Source organism: Lissotriton helveticus, chromosome 7 (assembly GCF_964261635.1).
Source record: "Lissotriton helveticus chromosome 7, aLisHel1.1, whole genome shotgun sequence".
Taxonomy (NCBI): domain Eukaryota; kingdom Metazoa; phylum Chordata; class Amphibia; order Caudata; family Salamandridae; genus Lissotriton; species Lissotriton helveticus.
In genome coordinates this window covers 107,543,578-107,554,716 of record NC_136068.1, presented here as the reverse complement: position 1 = coordinate 107,554,716, position 11,139 = coordinate 107,543,578, and positions in this window count along the sequence as shown.

Below are 11,139 nucleotides of genomic sequence, written 5' to 3'. Positions count from 1 at the left end.
TGCGAGGGCTACCCGGAAGCGCCGGTGCTGGGTCTCTCGGCTTGAGATAGCAGCGCGTCTCTCAGCGCGTCAGGAAGGCGGGGCTGCTGCCTGCGGGGTCTGCTTCTGCTCTCGGCTTCGGCAAGTATGGCTGCTCCGTCTTGTCACCACGCGTGTGTTTGCATAGGGCAAGGTCGGCAATATTTATACCTTAAAGGTGCCGGGATTGACGTAAGGATGGACATAGGTACGTCAATAAAGATGTCATACGACTTGCTCGTTAGCACATTCTTTACTAAAGTTCTCTGTGAAATCAAAACAATGGCCGCACGGATTATCCAGGTTGTCATAGGTTTGATTTGTTATGAGAACGTCGTATGCCTTATCAGGGGCTGGAGGAATGTCGCTTGTCTAATTAGATCTCAAGCGTTATGACCTAATCAGATAACACGTTCCTGTGCCGTAGTGTGACTGCGTCAGATAACGGTATCTGCATCATGGGGGATTTCTTGCCTCATGGGCTGACTGTTAGTTGACTAGCTAGGTAGTTTAACCAGAATAGGGTCAGGAATAGGGGGATCGATTCAGAACCTATAGAAATACACGACAATCCGGTTACCCTAGTCAATGGTACTCTTTGTGTGGCCTTCAACACTATTCCCCATCAAGCTTTAGCAGATCTGTTGACTGATTTAGGCCTTGGTGGTACATTCCTCAATTGAGCAAATGCCTTTTTACTGATAGGTCAAAGGCCAAGGCATTTCCAATTTCCTATCTCCATTAGGGTGGGCGTTAAACTCCGCTCTGCCGAAGGAGTTCACTGAGCTTTTGTCACTCCGCAATCTGCTTGGAGGGCACAGTTTGCCAAAAAATCCGCCTACACCATGTAGCAGAGTTTACTGGCTGGAACCCACCACTAAGCCCCGTTACTGCCTTCTTGGACCTGCCCAGACAGCACTGGAACTACAATATTTCTCTCTAGGGCTTGCTGCTCCCAGAGAAACAAAACTGAAAGCCACAAGTCGGTAGCGGTAGGAAACCCAGGGAAGGGGCTGGGACTTTGCTTTTCTCTACCTTACGACCAGGAGAAAACTCGTGGCCTTACATGTGCTGAGGTTCTGTAATTCTCGAGACTGACTCCATTTTATATTGTGCCACCATTTTGTGTTGCCCTCACGTAGGCCTGTGAAGGTAGCCTGGCGAACAAAGTGGCCTGGCCTTCTTAGTCCATGTATACATTAACTTGGTTTCTTTCTGACTCTGGAATGAACTGTTAGAAACTGACATCTTCACCTGAAACTGACCTTGCAAAGCCAATTTCCCTGATCGATCTTTGTCTGAGATTGCCAATCAATGTTCAGGACATCGTTAACTTTTAGTTTCCTTGCACATGTTTTATCTTGTTCAGCATCTATTACTGTTTCTTTTTTATGTTTCTTCATTACATGGGTTATGCTTTCAATTACAGGTTTGTCCGGCTTTTGGAGATTGAATTTGGGACATTCCTAATGATTAACTTTTGGGTTGGGATACAGTACATGTAATCATGCCATGCCCTGCAGTGCCATCTAAATCAGATTAACCTTTGTGAACTATGTAATTATAATGCTTTGCCCATATCCTGCTAAAATCCCAAAGGCTACTCACCTGCTGACCCTCCAGATTTTCCATTTGTTTAGGAATGTAATTGGTACAACTCCTTTACATGCCTGGGGCAGGATAAAGAGTATATAAGACGTGAAGTTTGACCATTCTAGCAGACTGCCTCATTCAGTTGCTAAGGCTTCTGTGTGACGTAGTCTCACCTTATTTAAGGTTAATAAAAATGTTCTTTTATATTTCAGCTTCATGAACAAATTCTTTATTATTTCTTTGAATGGACTAAGTATCAGTGAGACCCCTGAGAAGGAGTTCAGATTTCTTCAAATGGCGCGGCCAATGCTGGCCTCATCAGAGAAGTGGCTATCGGAGGGAGTGATCGTGTCAGAAGACAGAAATCTACTGAGGAGGACAGGACAGGACTCTACTAAGGAGGTACTCTGTGCACGAAGGTTCTGGGGATTCTTTGTCTCTGCAGCCCAGTATATTTCTGATCTTCTTGATTTTGATCCTCCACATGATGTCACTCCTGACTGAGAACCTTTTTGGCGTGAGTATTTTTTTTAAAAAAAAACGTTAGGTCATTTAGAACTTGGCAGTTAGAATTTGGACAACTATTTGTTTGGTATAGCTTTGGAATTTTGGAATTTGTGTTGGCCAACTTTGGATTTGTATAGGTTTGTATATGCGAATTGCAATTTGTGTAGGCAGGTAATGATGAGACTTTTCTCTACTTTGTATAAGATTTGAACGGTGCAACGTACGGAGAGTACCTTAAGCACTATTTTGATTATAATATTTGCATATTATGCAGTATTTTTGGCATACCTGTTTTCAAGCTCACATCAGAGAATGTGTTGCTTTTTGGAAGGTACCATAGTGTGATGTGAAGTAAATTAGCTGGCTCCCCTAGAGGAAAAACCTAAATAGGTTTAGGTATAAAAACATATTTCTTCCTTGTTGATTCTGTATCCCCAGGGAATTAAAATATGGACATAATACATACAAGGATCCTTTGTTCTGTGCAATTTTATGAATGGAGATATGCAGAGCGATTTTTTTGTGTTCTGCCAGCCAAAGCTAGTGAATTGAGTGTTTCTTGGCTTCTTGGAAATAAAGGTCTGTGGGGCTGTTTCTGCAGTTTTTTGGAACACTATTGAGAAGCACTTCTTGTAAATATGACTTACAACTAGTAGTTACAAATGGTTTGGTTCAAGTACAGTCTGTGGGCTGTCCTTTGTTTCTGTCTTGAGTATTGATCTGTGGGTTAAATGTGTCTTTAAATGTCTATGTGGTTTAGTGCAACTTCTGTAAGTAAATAGCGATGGCGCTATTTATGAAATAAATGACTAAAAGCGCGCTGTATTGTGTGTCCTGAGTGTTTTCCCCCTTTCTGTTTATGTCTGAAATGAGCTCAATGTGTGTTTGTGGTTTTTTCTTGATGTTTTCAGTCTGTTATGCAAAATGTTAGTTAATTAATATTAATCAGAAATGAAATAAAAATCCAGAAATGAACCATGTGATATGCTAAAATAGCTATATGTTGCGATTTAATTTATAGAGTAAGCAATTATGCACATGTACAATGCTTTAAAGATAAAATAAAAATTCACATTCACTAGGAATAAACAAGCCCTCAAAAACGAAATTGTGTGTTTTGCAAAAAATAAACTTACAGCATTTTCCTTAGATACATTGCATTAGATATTAACAGGCCAACACATCATTTGAATACATTGGATTTTGCTATATTGCACACGCATTTTGAAACTTGAAATGTCTTAGTTTTAGTTTTTTTGTTTTAAATAGACAGCCACTGTGCCCACGTTTTCAACACTAAGAAACAGCTGTTGCTGCCGCTAAGCAAGCAACACGGAGCAATCATGAATAGACAGGAATGTTTACTCAGTCAGGACTTTCCCAGTTAAACACAGGTGAACCATTGCATTTCAGAATAGTGTTTTAAAAAGGTTACAAAAATGGGGGCGTGGCTACGAGCGCGGCAATGGCGGTCGCAGCTTCCTAGAGCTCCCGCTTGCCCGAGCCTTATCCGTCCATCTATCCTGTCCCCGAGCCTCTGCCACACTCCCTAAGCGAGGCGATTACTGCGGGGAGCTCTAGTCATCCTCCGGTGCGGTCCCTGGGGACTTCGGCGCCTTGACTGCTGCGGGGCGCTTGAAGACGGAGAGCGGCCTGGTGCGGCGCTGAAGCCGGGTCCTCAATTTTGGCGCCCCCCGCCCGGGAGACACCTGAGTGGCGCGGCGGCCTTGCCGCAGTCCTGGACTGCTGACGACCCTGCCAGACGAGCGGGGGCAGGTTCGTTCCCCCCCCGTGATCCGCCTGCGGCGCCACTGCCTTGAAGGGGCGAGGGTCGCCCACAGCCTACAAGGGGCCTAGCGGACCCGGCGGAGCCGGGGCCTCAATTTTCGTGAATCCAGCCCGGGGTTGGCTGGGTGCAGCTCCTGACCGGGGAGGACACCTGGCTGCTGCCTCTCTGCGTTGGAGGCTCACTTCACGGCGGGGTGTCGGTCGACGGACCCTGTGGCGGGCGGAGAGTTGTGGACGCCCCCCCCTGTACCCCCAGACACCGCTGGCAGTGACAACTGGCCCGGGTGGGCAGCAAGTGGACGGGCCCCATCGATCGCCCTGGGGCCACGAGTGGTGAGGGGGTGTTTCCCGGTGCCTGCTATACCTTGCCTGGACTAGGACGTGAAGGGGGACGCCGACTGCCCGCTCCTGGTGAAGGGTCGTGCCTGGTGGACGGAGTCCCTGCTGGAGTGGAAGAAGAGCGTGGGGATCCCCATTGCCACGGCTGTGTCGATTGTTGGTGGCCCGTGGACAGGCGGCGATCATGACCCGAGGTGGGGGCGGCAGCCAATCTAAACAACCGACCATCGACAAATACACGGGGCCAACTGGGGGACCGGGCCCGTCGGGGGGGGTCAGCATCCGCCGCCCCCCCCGGATAATGCCGCGCTCATGGCCGCCATCACCCAATCCCGGGACACGCTGGACGCTAAAATTGGCGCGGTGGGCGCAGATGTTACCCTGATCCGCCAAGACCTGCGGAATGCGGTGGCGCGGATTACTGAGGCGGAGTCCAGAATATCTGTCGTGGAGGACGATGTTGGGTCCCTGAAGAAACGGCTGGCGGTGGTGGAATCGGTGCAGAAGAATCTGGCGCTGCGAGCTGAGGATGCTGAAGGTCGCGCCCGCCGCAACAACCTCCGATTTGTTGGTTTTCCGGAACGGTGCGAGAAGGGGGACATGGCGCAATTCCTTACCCAGTGGCTGCTGAGCTGGATGCCTCCGGAGGGCCTGTCCTCGTGCTTCATCATTGAGCGCGCCCATCGCGCCTTGACCCAACGGCCGCCGGAGGGTGAGCGGCCCAGGGCAGTGATCGCTCGGATACTGAACTACCACGATCGCGACGCTATCCTGAGGGAGGCGAGGTCCAAAGATGCCATCCTCTATGAAAATCACAAGATCATGGTGTTCCCCGACTATACCAGAATCGTACAGCAGAAACGACAATCCTTCATGAATGCCAAGGCGAAGCTCCGCGGTCTGGGTCTCCAATACTCCCTGCTGTACCCGGCCCGTCTGAGAGTGATTTTCCAGTCCAAGACATTGTTTTTTGATACTCCGGAGGAGCTGTTTCGTTGGACGGATGAAACTGTGGCGCTGCGGCCGCATGACCAGCCGGGATTGAATCCTGGGTCCTCGAGGGGTTCCTCACCGGAACACAGAGATCACCCTTCCAGGGGCAAGAGAAACCGGAGATCTAGATCGCGGAAGCGTTCGGCCTCTGCCGCTGGTGCGCAGGGAGGCCACGGACCCGAGGACTCTGACGTATCCGGGAAGTGACACTGCTGCCTTCAGGTACTCTGTGCTCCTGGCTGGGTAGCGTGGCTACTGAGACTAAGTGGAATGGGGGCAGTGGACCGGCGCCTTGGACGCTTTCCTGATGCCTCGATGTCTTCTTGTTCCTAAGTTCGTGAGATTGAGTGGGGTGGTGGGTACTGGCTCGGGTACAGCCGATTGGGGGCTGTCCCACTCCTACCTTGTAGGAGTTTGTTTTTGGGGGGGGGGGGGTAGTGTAGATGGGCCTGAGGGAGTTGGGATCCATTGGCATGGTGGGTCCTGTGCCCTCTGTTTTGGGCTCGGGATCGCCCATGCCGCGACAGATGCTTCATGGTTCTGTGAGGTGTAGGGGAGGGGGGTTGGGGGTGTGGGGAGTTGGGAGGGGACTGGCTTTAGCAGCCCCTACAGTTTTTGGGTGTTTGGGTGGCAAGGGGGGGATGCACATGCTTTTTATGAATATGCGACTGCTGTTGAGTGGTGGGTGGTGTGGACACGAGAGGCCCTCCTGGCGGACTCCATCAGACTATGGTTGATACAATGCACAGACTCCCTGTGGAGTCCCTAAGAGTTGTCACGTGGAATGTCAGGGGATTGTTAGACAAGGTGAAACGGGGGGCGGTCTTGCGCTGGGGGAAGAGGGCCTCTGCCGATGTGCTTCTGCTTCAAGAGACTCATATGATGGGGTCGACGGCACTCAGTTTGCAGCGATTGGGCTATCACCAGGTGTACCATGCCGGCTTTACCCGGGGGTCCAGAGGGGTGGCTGTGCTGATCCACCGCAGGGTGCACTTTGTACATGTGAAGACGTGGGCGGACCCGCAGGGTCGCTATTTGTTTGTCAGGGGCACGGTGGGTACAGAGCCCGTAATTCTTGGGAGTGTATATGCCCCCCCCCCCTGCAATGGGCCCTGGCTGAGAGGATTTTCCAAGTATGGGGGGATATCCAAGAGTCCCTGGCGGTGGTTGGGGGTGACTGGAACGAGGTGATGGATGCTTGCATGGACCGCAGGGGTCGCCGAGGACCGGGGGGGCTAGACCCCCCTCTTCCCGTCTCCCCTCCCTCTACGAAGCTGCGAGCGATGTGTGATGCCCTGGGCTGGATGGATGCTTGGCGACATATGCACCCTACTGCACGTGAATATACGTTTGTGTCAGCAGTGCATGGTTCCTTTTCTCGCCTAGATTACTTGTTTGTTCCCCGAGTGTGCATGAGCAGAGTGCGGACGGTGGAGATCTTGCCTAGGGGGCTGTCTGATCACTCCCCGGTTTCGCTCGACGTAGAACTTTTCAAGCCACGACAGCCCTTTCGATGGAGGATGTCCTCTTGGCATCTCCAGCAACCTAGCTATGTTAAGCACCTCCGGGAAGCTATTGATCACTACTGGCGGGAGAACCTGGTTGATGATATCGACGCGGTCGTGGTGTGGGAGGCCTTGAAGCCCACGATGAGGGGGGTTGATATCGCTTGGGCCTCGGCGGCTCGTCGGGATCGCCGCGAGGCGATCGTGGCAGCTGCGGCACAAGTGGAGTCCTTGGAACGGCGGAGTCGTGGGGGGGGTGACGATACCGGGGTGCGACTGCTACTCCAAGCGCAACAATCCTATGCGTCAGTCCTGCTGGACGAGGCCAGACAGGCGTGGCTGGCCACACGGAGCAGGATTTGCCAGTGGGGTGACAAGTCGAGTTCTATGCTTTATAGACTCTGCCAATATAACGTCAACCCTGTCACCCTGCCCGGTCTTCTGGCGGAAGATGGCACAGCCATTACTGACCCTGTCCGCCTAGCGGCGAGCTTTGCCACCTACTTCGGAGCACAGTATGCCCCATGTGATAAGTTGACGGGTGAGGATGTTGCCAAGTTCATCGATGACCTACCTCCTAAAATGGTATCGGATGATGTCAGGGAATCTCTGGATGCTCCTCTCACGGCGGAGGAACTTGGGGAGGCCCTGGGACAGCTCAATGCGGGTAAAGCCCCCGGGCCGAGCGGTTATCCCTGTGAATTTTATAAGAAATTCTACACGCAATTGGGACCCCATTTTCGGTGTGCCCTGGAAGCGGCGCGTACTCGAGGCAGGCTACCGCCTGATTGGCGCCATGCTGAAATCGTGGTTTTTCCGAAGCCAGGTAAGCCCCCTGATAGTCACGACTCGTATCGCCCCATCTCGCTGCTCAATATAGAAGCCAAGATACTGGCTAAAGCCCTAGCGAATCGGCTGCTTCCTTACATAGTGGACCTGGTACACCCCGACCAATCGGGCTTCATGCCCGGCAGGGCTACACGCCATAATATTCGGCGAGCGTGGGCTGCGATCGGGGCCATGGGAGCCATGGGTGAGCAGGCTGCTCTGTTGCTTGCAGACATTAATAAGGCGTTCGACTCGGTGAGCTGGACTTACCTGTTTGCGCTCCTACCCCGTCTCAACCTCGGCCCTGTTTTTCTATCCTATATTAAACTACTGTACACAGACATCACGACCACTGTGCGTGTTGCAGGGGCCGTCTCGGAGACATTCCGTATTGGCCGGGGTACCCGCCAGGGATGCCCTCTCTCCCCCTATCTTTTCGCCCTGGCTATGGAGCCGTTGGCCGCCTGGGTGCGTATAGATGCGCAACTCCGAGGATTTGTGTGGCCCCAGGGCCTCTCCGATAGGATCGCGTTGTACGCGGATGACGTCCTTTTCTTCCTGACCGACCTGCGTCGCTCTGGGCCGCGGGTATTGGAAATAATGCGGGTTTTTGGTGACGTATCCGGCTTATACCTCAACCTCAGCAAATCCACCTTGTGGGTCCTGGGTGGTGGTGCAGTATCGGACCCCTGGACGCTGGACCTGCAAGTGGCCACTGGAGGCCTGCAGTACCTAGGGGTGTTCCTGTCTGAATCCGCGAACCTCGCGTGGGAACGCTCGGTGCTGCCGGTATGGGAGCGGGTGCAGACCGACGTTAAAACATGGTCCCGGATGCCTCTTAACATCTTTGGCCGGTCCGCCATCTTTAAGATGGTGGCGCTTCCACGCCTTTTATACCAACTGCAAAATTATCCCCACTCGGTGCCGGCTTCCTGGTTTCGGCGAGTGAACTCGGTCCTGGGGCAATTCCTGTGGGCCGGGGGTTCGGCCAGGGTGGCATTACGCACGTGCTTCCTTTCTACATACTGTGGGGGACTCGCCACCTCGGACCTTCTGTCCTACTACCAGGCAGCTCATCTCCTCGTCCTTAATGACTGGTGGTATGGTGATAGAGGCGACCCGGCATATGCATTGGAGCGTGCGCTTATGGGCGATAATACCCTCCATATGCTTCTCTACTCCGCCCGGCTGCGTCGGGGCTTGCCTAGTGTTACGAAGACAGTCTTCCTTGTTTGGCGTCAGGCATTGCGACGCATGGGCTGGTGGGGTAGGCTGACGGCGGAAACGCCGCTGTGGCGTAATGGCAGGTTGCCTGCCCTGGCCTCCTTGCCGGGTTTTGGTGGCTGGGATGCAATCGGGATATCGTCGCTGGGTGATGTGCTGTCTGGTGCTGCCCTTAAGTCGTTCCAGGTCCTAAGTGAGGAGTTCCACTTGCCGCGGACTCAGTTCTTCCGTTACCTACAGCTGCCGCATGCACTCACACCGTACATTGCCGACCTGGAGTCGCTCCCCGACTTTAGCCCCATTGAGGCGAAGCTGTTCATGGGGGAGCTTGGGGAAAAAAAGGTGTCCCGCATTTACCAGACTATGGTCACCCACTGCGCCTCCGACCTTCTTCCCCTGCGGACGGCATGGGAAGCTGATGTCGGGTCACTAGACGAAGATGACTGGCGAGAGGCCCTGGAATCCCCGCGTGGGACGGCGATCGCGATGAGGCTCAGGTTCATCCAATTTAAGGTCCTCCACAGGGCCTATTTTACGCGTGAACGCCTCTGGAAGGCTGGACTGATTGCATCGCCGGAATGCTTGCGATGTGGTGCGGAGGTTGGCTCGCTGCTTCATACCCTGTGGCTGTGTCCTAGGCTTGCTGGCTTTTGGAGAGGTGTGTGGAGCTGTTTGTCTGAAGTGTTAGGATGGGACTTGCCCCGAACGCATCGCTTAGGTTTGCTTCATATTCTCGAGGGGGTGGGAGGGAATCGCTATAAGCGCCACCTACTGCTGTTGGGGTTGGTACTGGCCAAGAGAGACCTGGCGCGGGCGTGGAAGGATGAACGGGCTCCCCCCCTGTGTGTTTGGAGGGCGGGTCTGGACTTTTGCATGGGCCTGGAGCGCCCTATCTTTGAAGCGCGTGGGTGCCCCCGCAAACACTTTCGGATTTGGAAAAGATGGGCTGAGTATAGAGACTTGCCGCTTGACCCCCCCGTTGACCCTGAGGAAGAACTCTGAGCTTCCCCCTTAATGTAGGCCTGTGTCTGGTGCCAGACCGACCACTCCGTACGTCTTTATAGCTGTTTCTTCTTCGCATGTGCATGGGGTTAGGGAGGGATTGTGGGGTGGGATTGGTTGAGGGCGGTTGGGTGTTGGGGATGGGAATGGGTGGGAGTGGGTTGCTTCAAAGCGATGGAAATATGTTTGACTCAGATTCCAATCCTGTGTTATGTGATGTCTTCATCTGCGTGGTGGTTTCTCCTGACTGTGGGGTACCACATTCATTGCCTTGCCTGATTATTCAATAAAATCTGTTGTGAAAAAAAAAAAAAGGTTACAAAAATAAGGTTCATTATTTTGTATTACAGGAAAACATTTCAATTAAGGGTTTCCTTCCTTTAAGCATGTTTTGTAAGCACATTTTTGGTTCTAATATTAAAATAACTGTCCTTTTAAATAAAAGTGGCGCAAAAATTTGTCATGTTTCAAGTTAGGCTTATGTGCTTAGGCTTGTGAATGAATGCGTCTAAATATGATAGGCATAGGATGCAGCTTGCTATTATATGTGGAATTATTAAAAATGGTTTTATTAAAAGAAAAATTACTAGTTATGGGAATTTTTTTTTTAAATAAGTGCTTTTAAAATCGTTTTTTTAATATTTATAAAGCTTAATACTCATACTATGACCTCCTAGCATCAAAATTTAATTTAAGTTGTGTTGAACCGCAAAAATGAGAACATTTGCATATGGAATTTCACTTGGCGCAGGCGTAAAAACTCATTTTTCTAAGGATTTACATGAGATATGTCTAATGTCCAATCTCTGCAATCTGTAAAGAACATTCTGAGGATGATTAATATGTAGCACAATTATAGGATATTTATTTTTAAGTGCCACAAATATCAAGGTCGAATTTGGGTAATTAGACTATTTAAACAGCATTTTTTTCATTTAGAGTAGCTTTTAGAGTGAATTAGGCTTCAGTAAATGCATACATTTAGGTATGATACAAATTTGCAGGTTGTTCTCATTTGGGGTTGCTCTTAATGGCTCATTGAGCCAATGCGCCCGGTGCAGAGGTTTGAGTTTAATATCAGGGTTGAAGGTTTTAACTCTAGCTGGACCTACTGAGACGTTCATCCATTTAAGGTTGATGAAATGAGTACCATTGCATAGGGTGGTAACAGCATTTGTTCTAAAGCTGGTCTGTTGTGTTGTTGTGTTCTGCGAATTATTCATAGTAGATGTTTTTGAGTCTGGGAATAGGAGTGGATTGTGGCACCTAAAGGGAGTAATATATATGGTATGTGGTTTTGGATAGGGTTGGTTATTGCAGGGTAGAAAGAGTTGGGAAGGTT